We start from the raw sequence: 8,096 nt of genomic DNA, 5'->3' as shown, positions 1-8,096 counted from the left end.
TCTTGAGAAGTACAAATCAGGGTTGGGTTATAAAAAAATATCAGAAACTTTGAACATCCCACGGAGCACCATTAAATCCATTATTCAAAAATGGAAAGAATATGGCACCACAACAAACCTGCCGAGAGGGCCGCCCACCAAAACTCACAGACCAGGCAAGGAGGGTATTTATCAGAGAGGCAACAAAGAGAAAAATAACCCTGAAGGAGCTGCAAAGCTCCACAGCGGAGAGTGGAGTATTTGTCCATAGAACCACTTTAAGCCGTACACTCCACAGAGCTGGGCTTTACAGAAGAGTGGCAAGAAATAATCTATTGCTTAAAGAAAAAACTAAGCAAACACTTTTGGTGATTGCCAAAACGCATGTGGGAGATTCCTCAAACATATGGAAGAAAGTACTCTGGTCAGATGAGACTAAAATTGAGCTTTTTGGCCATCAAGGAAAACGCTATGTCTGGCGCAAACCCAGCACCTCTCATCACCCCAAGAATACCATCCCAGTGAAGCATGGTGGTGGTAGCATCATGCTGTGGGGATGATTTTCATCGGCAGGGACTGGGAAACTTGTCAGAATTTAAGGAATGATGGATGGCGCTAAATACAGGGAAATTCTTGAGGGAAACTGTTTGTCTTCCAGAGATTTGAGACTGGGACGGAGGTTCACCTTCCAGCAGGACAATGATCCAAAGCATACTGCTAAAGCAACACTCGAGTGGTTTAAGGGGATAGATATAAATGTATTGGAATGGCCTAGTCAAAGCCCAGACCTCAATCCAATTGAGAATCTGTGGTATGACTTAAAGATGGCTGTACACCAGAGGAAACAATCCAAGTTGAAGGAGCTGGAGCAGTTTTGCCTTGAAAAATGACTTGCAGCTGTAAAAGGTGCCTCTACAAAGTAGAGGGGGGGGGGGGTGAATAGTTATGCATGCTTTTGTTTTGTCTTATTTCTTGTTTGTTTCACAATTTAAAAAAAGTGGTAGGCATGTCGTGTAAATCAAATGATACAAATCCCCCAAAAATCTATTTTAATTCCAGGTTGTAAGGCAACAAAATAGGAAAAATGCCAAGGGGGGTGAATACTTTCACAAGCCACTGTAGGAAGACTGAACCTGCATTTGGTAACACGTATCTGTGAAGTGTAAATAATGTAAATAAGGACACGACCAGAGCAACCTCGGTTCCAACGACTCACAGTGGAGTTTTCTGTATCTTCAACTGATATCTTCTTTGTGTGGAAGTTATGGTTGTGAGTCAGTGGGTCCAACTATTATCTCCTTCAGATGCCGTTCAACAACACAAAATCACCCTTCTTGCTATTTTTTTAAACCTTTCTTTACAACCTTTCTCTTGCACTGGTTCTATGCACACTCACTAGACTCTACCCACACCTACTACACTGACACTCTAACATACACACGCAACACACACATACATCGAGACACTTTCACACTCTTCACATAAGCTGCTGCTGCTACCCTGATTTTTAAAATGTATTTTACCAGGCAAGTCAGTTATGAACAAACTCTTATTTTCAATGACGGCCAAGGAACAGTGGGTTAACTGTCTGTTCAAGGGCAGATTGACAGATTGTACCTTGTCAGCTCGGAGATTCGAACTTGCAAACTTTCGGTTACTAGTCCAACGCTCCAACCACTAGGCTACCTGCCGCTCCGTGATTGCCTAATCACTTTTACCCATATCTACATATACATACTGTATTACCTCAATGACCTCAACTACCTCATACCCCTCCACATTGACTCAGTACTGGTACTCCTTCTATATAGCCTCGTTCTTTTAATTTTGTGTTACTATTTCCTTTTTTGTGTGCAAATAATTGTCTTACTTTTTAACCCTGCATTGTTGGGAATGGGCTCGTAAGTAAGCATTTCACTGTAAAGTCTACACCTGTTATATTTGGCACGTGACCCATACATTTGATTTGAATTTACGCATTACTTTTTTAAATCAATCTGATTTTTTAAATTCCTTGATGTCTGAGTACTCGAGATGCAAGAACTCAAATTTATAAGCAAGAGATACTGTTTATTTAGCTGTGTAGATGTTGTTATTTAAGTTCCAAGGCCCGTGTTTGTGTACTAGTGCCTATCACTGCCGGGAATTAGGGGGCATTCACCTAGGACCTCGGCCAAACCACCTACACAATACTTAGTACAGAAAATAAAGATAAAGCAGTGCCCAATTCAGGGGCCAAAATACAGCAATGCAAAATGTATATACTGTTAAAAAAAATGTTGCTATCTAGAACCTTAGGAGAATCCTTTGAAGAACCCTTTTGGGTTCCATGTAGAACCCTTTTTTTACAGAGGGTTCTACAAGGAACCCAAAATGGTTCTACTATGGGGAATGCTGAAGAACCCTTTGGGAACCTTTTTTTCTAAGAGTGTAGATGCCACCTCTCCATTTTGGAAACAATTCGGCAAACTTTGCCACAGATCTTACACAACCGTGACATTGACCATCAGTCATTGACTTTAAGATTTGACCGATACTAGATCAGGGATATGCTGAAAATACCAGTGGAGGGTTAACATTAACGCACATTTTTTCTTTCCAGGCATTAAACAAATAAACATCTACCACACAAACTGAACCAGTCATGCCAACTGGGTGTGAGGCTTTCATTCCACCAGAGTGATCTAGGCTATTTCAAGATCTTTATCTATTTCTCATAGCAACAGAGGACTGCAAAGCCAAGAATTCAATTACTGTGTAGATTAGGCTACTGTGTAGATAACATCTCACGTTCATGTTCATGGAGGACATGTTCAAAGACAGCTACATAATCATAATATTTCTGAAAATGTGATTGGCATTCATGCCTAAATTCTCTGCTGTCTTGACATACAATGTCACGCTGGTATAAAGGATTTGGAGACAGGCGCAGGAATACACATTGGGGTTTTTTAATCCACCCAAAACAAACACGTATACAAAAACACTGGGCTGTACCCAAACAAAAGAGGAGGGTAAACCTTGTTGAACGACACGGGACGATACCCGTAATACACAATATATAAAGCTTGCAGCATAACAGTTGCACCATGCATAGGTGCTCACACCACCAACGGACATGGAAACAATAACCGACAAAGACAACAGAGGACACATATATAACATACTGATCAGGGGAAATGGGAAGCAGGTGTGTGTAATCAGACAAGACAGTCCGGGGTTGATGATAATGAATCCCGTTCAGTGAAGCCTAGAAAGCCGGTGACGTAGACCTCTGGAACTGGTGAACAGAATGAGCAGCGGTACCGGGGGGATCCGTGACAAACAAGGCCTATAAACGATTAGCTCATTGATTTGTCTTCTGTAATTTTAGGAGGGTCTCATGGTAGAAATGGCCGGTGGGTGTTTTTTTTTGCAGAGAAACTAGGCAATGAAGGAAAGTGATGATGACACACTGGAGCATCTTTCAGATTTTCATTAGGAGCAAAGCCAATGAAAAGTCACTGCTCAGCGGCGAAAGCAGAGGATTTCTCTGATTGATTTGCTGCCACCTTATGGAAAATGCATGTGTTGCATTAGGGGCCAAACATACTGAATGTAGCAATACCCTGCAAAATAAAAACTACACAGACCAACATACATTTCAAGCTTGTCCATGCTGGTCTATGGTGGTCAACGCTGGTCAGTGCTGGTCTGATGCTGGTCAAGTTGGTTGGAACAACATTGCCTAGTTTAGTTGATTTATTTTATTTTACAGGGACAGTGCACATTAATCAACGTTTCAGTAAAAGTGGCAGTTTTAGCCAGCCGGCTAATTTTCAACCGCAGTCCCTGGGCAGGTTATTAAAAACAATTACAATATAGACAATCATTGAGCAGTGAGCACACACAGAGCAACATAGGACAAGCAAGACATAGCATACAGACAGAGCAACATAGGACAAGCAAGACGTAGCATACAGACAGAGCAACATAGGACAAGCAAGACGTAGCATACAGACAGAGCAACATGTGGTGGAGGGGGAGCCAGGCCAATTAGGATCTTGAATACAAGACATGCGTCGGTGTATTGCACAAGATTTTCCCAACTCAGGAGCTCATGCTTTCTGAGGATGTAACAGTGATGATGGCTATTGGGCTTCCCTATCAAGCACTTTGAGAGCCTGTTTGTAGACAGACTGAATAGGTTTTAATGTTGTACAGCAAGCTTGGGCCCAACTAGTCAAGCAGTATGTTAAGTGGGGGAGTATCATAGATTTGAAGTACAGTTTTGCTACCTCTGTAGTCAAACAGCCTAGCTGGTCAAGCTGGTCTTAACTGGTCAAGCATATGCTGGTCTACGCTGTTTTTTTCAGTAGATATTGTGACAATGTTTTTGAAATCAAAAGATACTTTAAAACTATAGTATTGTTATTATTGAAAAGGAAGCCCCAATTCATGGATTCAGAAAAGACAAACCAATCTATAGTGTTGCAATGCAGAATATACTGTAACTACAGTAAAAAAAAGGCGTAATTTGGATTAATGGAGGCTAAACTGAGTACATATACTTTTTGGTTGCTGTCAATAACATCACTTTGCGCACTACAAAGCAGGATGCATTCGTCAAGGAACCACTTCCTTGAGAAGACGTTTTATGACAACTGTTTGACACCTCATACTGGAAGGCTCCTATTGTTGTTGCACTGTTGTTGATGTCATGTGGAATTTGCATGCAAATTAGAGTCTTCAATTATAACTAATCTGACCTGTGTTTAAGAGAGAAACACTGCCACTACCTCACTCTCTAACCAAGGTGCATGAATTGAACTAACACTTGGATAAAGGTTGGGTTTTACAGAAAGAGAAAATACATTTTCGAATGGCCTACTAGGGGCTCAGGGACCAATCACAGTGGTAATACAAAACCCCCTGATGTGATTGGTTACATTGCAGAAATTCGACCAATCATTTGTTACATGGACTGACCAATAGATTGTGGTTACATGTATTTATCTAAGTTTATTCATGTTTTATTACATTTTCTGCCAAATGCATTCATGTTTCCAATGAGAATGTGGAAATATGAAAGCTCTAGCATATTACACTATGAGATTACCTGCTAATGGGATTATACTGTACTAGCTAATAAATTACAGTACTGTAAATAATTTGAGGGGCAGTGATTAGGTCCAATGAGAGGTGTCCTCTGCATCACTGTTGTCCAATCTACTAGTACTGCGATATTTCTGAGTGGTAGGCGGGTGCTACGTGGTTGAAATGGAGTGGAGTGATAGGTTTGTGGTGATTGTACGGAGATTGTAACAGCCGGTTAAATGGTGTCCCTTTGACAAGGCAAGAACAAGATGTATGTCAGGAGAAGTGCAGTATTATCATAAGGAGAGTTATACTTGGAATACGGAGGAGGAATGGAGGGAAAAAGAGAGGCAGATGAGGTCTAAGAGAGGGAGGGAGGAAGAGGGTGAGCTTGAGTTGGTTAAAAATGGTGGAAAAAAGGGAGATGGTTTCTTAAAGAACAATGGTAGAAAGTGTAAGCAGAGTGAGTTGAAGACAGGTGGAGAAATGGAAGTGAATGAGGGCGAAGTATCGGAGGTGGTAGGTGTGGTGAAGTTCTCAAAGCCCAAGGCTTGCCCTGAGGGTCAGGATAAAGATGAGTCTGTGACAGTAGGAGTGAAGTTTTTGGAAAAATTGGACCCTTGCCTTTTGGCTGATCCATTTGAGGTTTCAGGGTGGGTGAAAACAGAGTTGGGTGCTGTGGAATCGCTGAGGGTAACCAGAAGTGGTCTTGTGATAATTGTATGTGTTTCTGCTGGTCAGAAGGAGCAGGCACTCCGTGTTAAACAAACAGGGGCAAGACGTGAATTGTTTTGCTCTCAAGAAAAGGGCGCCGTTGAAAGGAGTGATTACTGGGGTAGCGGTAAATGTGAATGCTGACCAACTGAAGGGGAAGACTCCCGGTGTTTGTGATGCTCGTCGTTTGGTGCGACGCAGACAGGGTGACGTGAGTGGAGAAACAGAAGAGTCATTGTCTGTTCTTTTGAGTTTTGATGTTGAGTCTGCCCGACAAAGTGATGTTAGGATATATAAGTTAACCTGTACAAGCTTTTGTGCCAACTACATTACATTGGTACAGGTGTCAAGCTTATGGGCATGTGTCAGCAGTGTGTAGGAGGGAGGTTCCTAGGTTAGAGAAGTGTGCAGAAGGGCATGAGACAAAGGAATGTGTAGCACTGGGGAAAGTAATGGTACAGTATGTGTTAATTCTAGGGGTGAAAAATTAAAGGAGAGCCGCACACTCTAGGAGCTCAGATGCAGTAATTTAATAACCTAATATTGGTTTAGACAGCATGTCTGTCGAAATGTTGGATATTAAGTTATTAAATTACTGCATCTGAGCTCCTAGAGTGTGTGGCTCTCCTTTAATTTTTCCTTTAAGTGTTCAATTCCGCTAGCCAGCACCTCGCCTAAATAGGTGTGCGTTTCTTTCGCCTCTAGATTAATTGTAGGGGTGCCCATGGGGATGGGGATCAGAAATGCTCGGTGCGAGAGAGGCAGGTTGAGGTTTCCAGGGTTAGAGTAGTGCAGAAGTTGTCATATGTGAGGCAGTGAAGAAAGTAGAGGAAGATGGGTCAAGGGGGAGGGATCGTGAGAGAAGTGGTGTGAGTAGCAGATCTGTACCAGTACAGAGGGATAAACCATCAAGTGATATATGTTTCAGTAAGATTGGCTTTTTGGCATTTATAGTAATGGTTATCAACTGTACTGCAGAGATGGAATGTAAGTCTCAAAAAAATAGATGTTATGGTGGCAGCTGCAGAGAGGTATTTGGGCGTGTGAGACTTTAAAAAATGTTTTTTATTTAACTAGGTATGTCAGTTAAGAACAAATTCTTATTTACAATGACGGCCTACTCCGGCCAAACCCAGACGCCCTACGGGACTCCCAATCACAGGCGGTTGTGATACAGCCTGGATTCGAACCAGAGTGTCTGTAGTGACACCTCAAGCCCTGAGATGCAGTGCCTTAGACTGCTGCTCCACTCGGGACATCAAAATAATTACAGGGTGTGTTAAGTGGTGGTGTTCCATCCTTTCAGGCTGTTGGCCTGAAGTAGGACTAAATATGGTATTTATTAATATTTTTTGTGAGTGTAGTGTTAGATGGTAAGGTATTTGTTGAATATATATATATATATATTTAGCAAAGTATAATGGAGTTATACATACCGCACAGATGATGCAATCTCTATTGCACTCCACACTGCCCTTTCACACCTGGACAAAAGGAACACCTATGTGAGAATACTATTCATTGACTACAGCTCAGCGTTCAACACCATAGTGCCCTCAAAGCTCATCACTAAGCTAAGGACTCATCACTAACCCTGGGACTAAACACCTCCCTCTGCAACTGGATCCTACACTTCCTGACGGGCCACCCCCAGGTGGTAAGGGGAGGTAACAACACATCTGCCATGCCGATCCTCAACAGGGGGGCCCCTCAGGGGTGCGTGCTCAGTGCCCTCCTGTACTCCCTGTTCACTCATGACTACAAGGCCAGGCACGACTCCAACACCATCATTAAGTTTGCTGATGACACAACAGTGGTAGTAGGCCTGATCACCAACAATGATGAGACAGCCTATAGGGAGGAGGTCAGAGACCTGACTGTGTGGTGCAAGGACAACAACCTCTCCCTCAATGTGATCAAGACAAAGGAGATGATTGTGGACTACAGGAAAAGGAGGACCGAGCATGCCCTCATTCTCATCGACAGGGCTGTCGTGGAGCAGGTTGAGAGCTTCAAGTTCCTTGGCGTCCACATCACCAACAAACTAACATGGCCCAAGCACACCAAGACAGTCGTGAAGAGGGCACGACAAAGCCTATTCCCCCTCAGGAGACTGAAATGATTTGGCATGGGTCCTCAGATTCTCATAAGGTTTTACGGCTGCATCATCGAGAGCATCCTGATGGGTTGCATCACTGCCTGGTATGGCAACTGTTCGGCCTCCGACCGCAAGCCACTACAGAGGGTAGTGCGTACGGCCCAGTACATCTCCGGAGCCAAGCTTCCTGCCATCCAGGACCTCTATACCAGGCGGTGTCAGAGGAAGG

Source organism: Salvelinus alpinus, chromosome 21, assembly GCF_045679555.1.
Source record: "Salvelinus alpinus chromosome 21, SLU_Salpinus.1, whole genome shotgun sequence".
NCBI classification, from domain to species: Eukaryota; Metazoa; Chordata; class Actinopteri; order Salmoniformes; family Salmonidae; genus Salvelinus; species Salvelinus alpinus.
The sequence above is the reverse complement of the archived record's forward strand: the minus strand, read 5'-3'. Positions refer to the sequence as shown.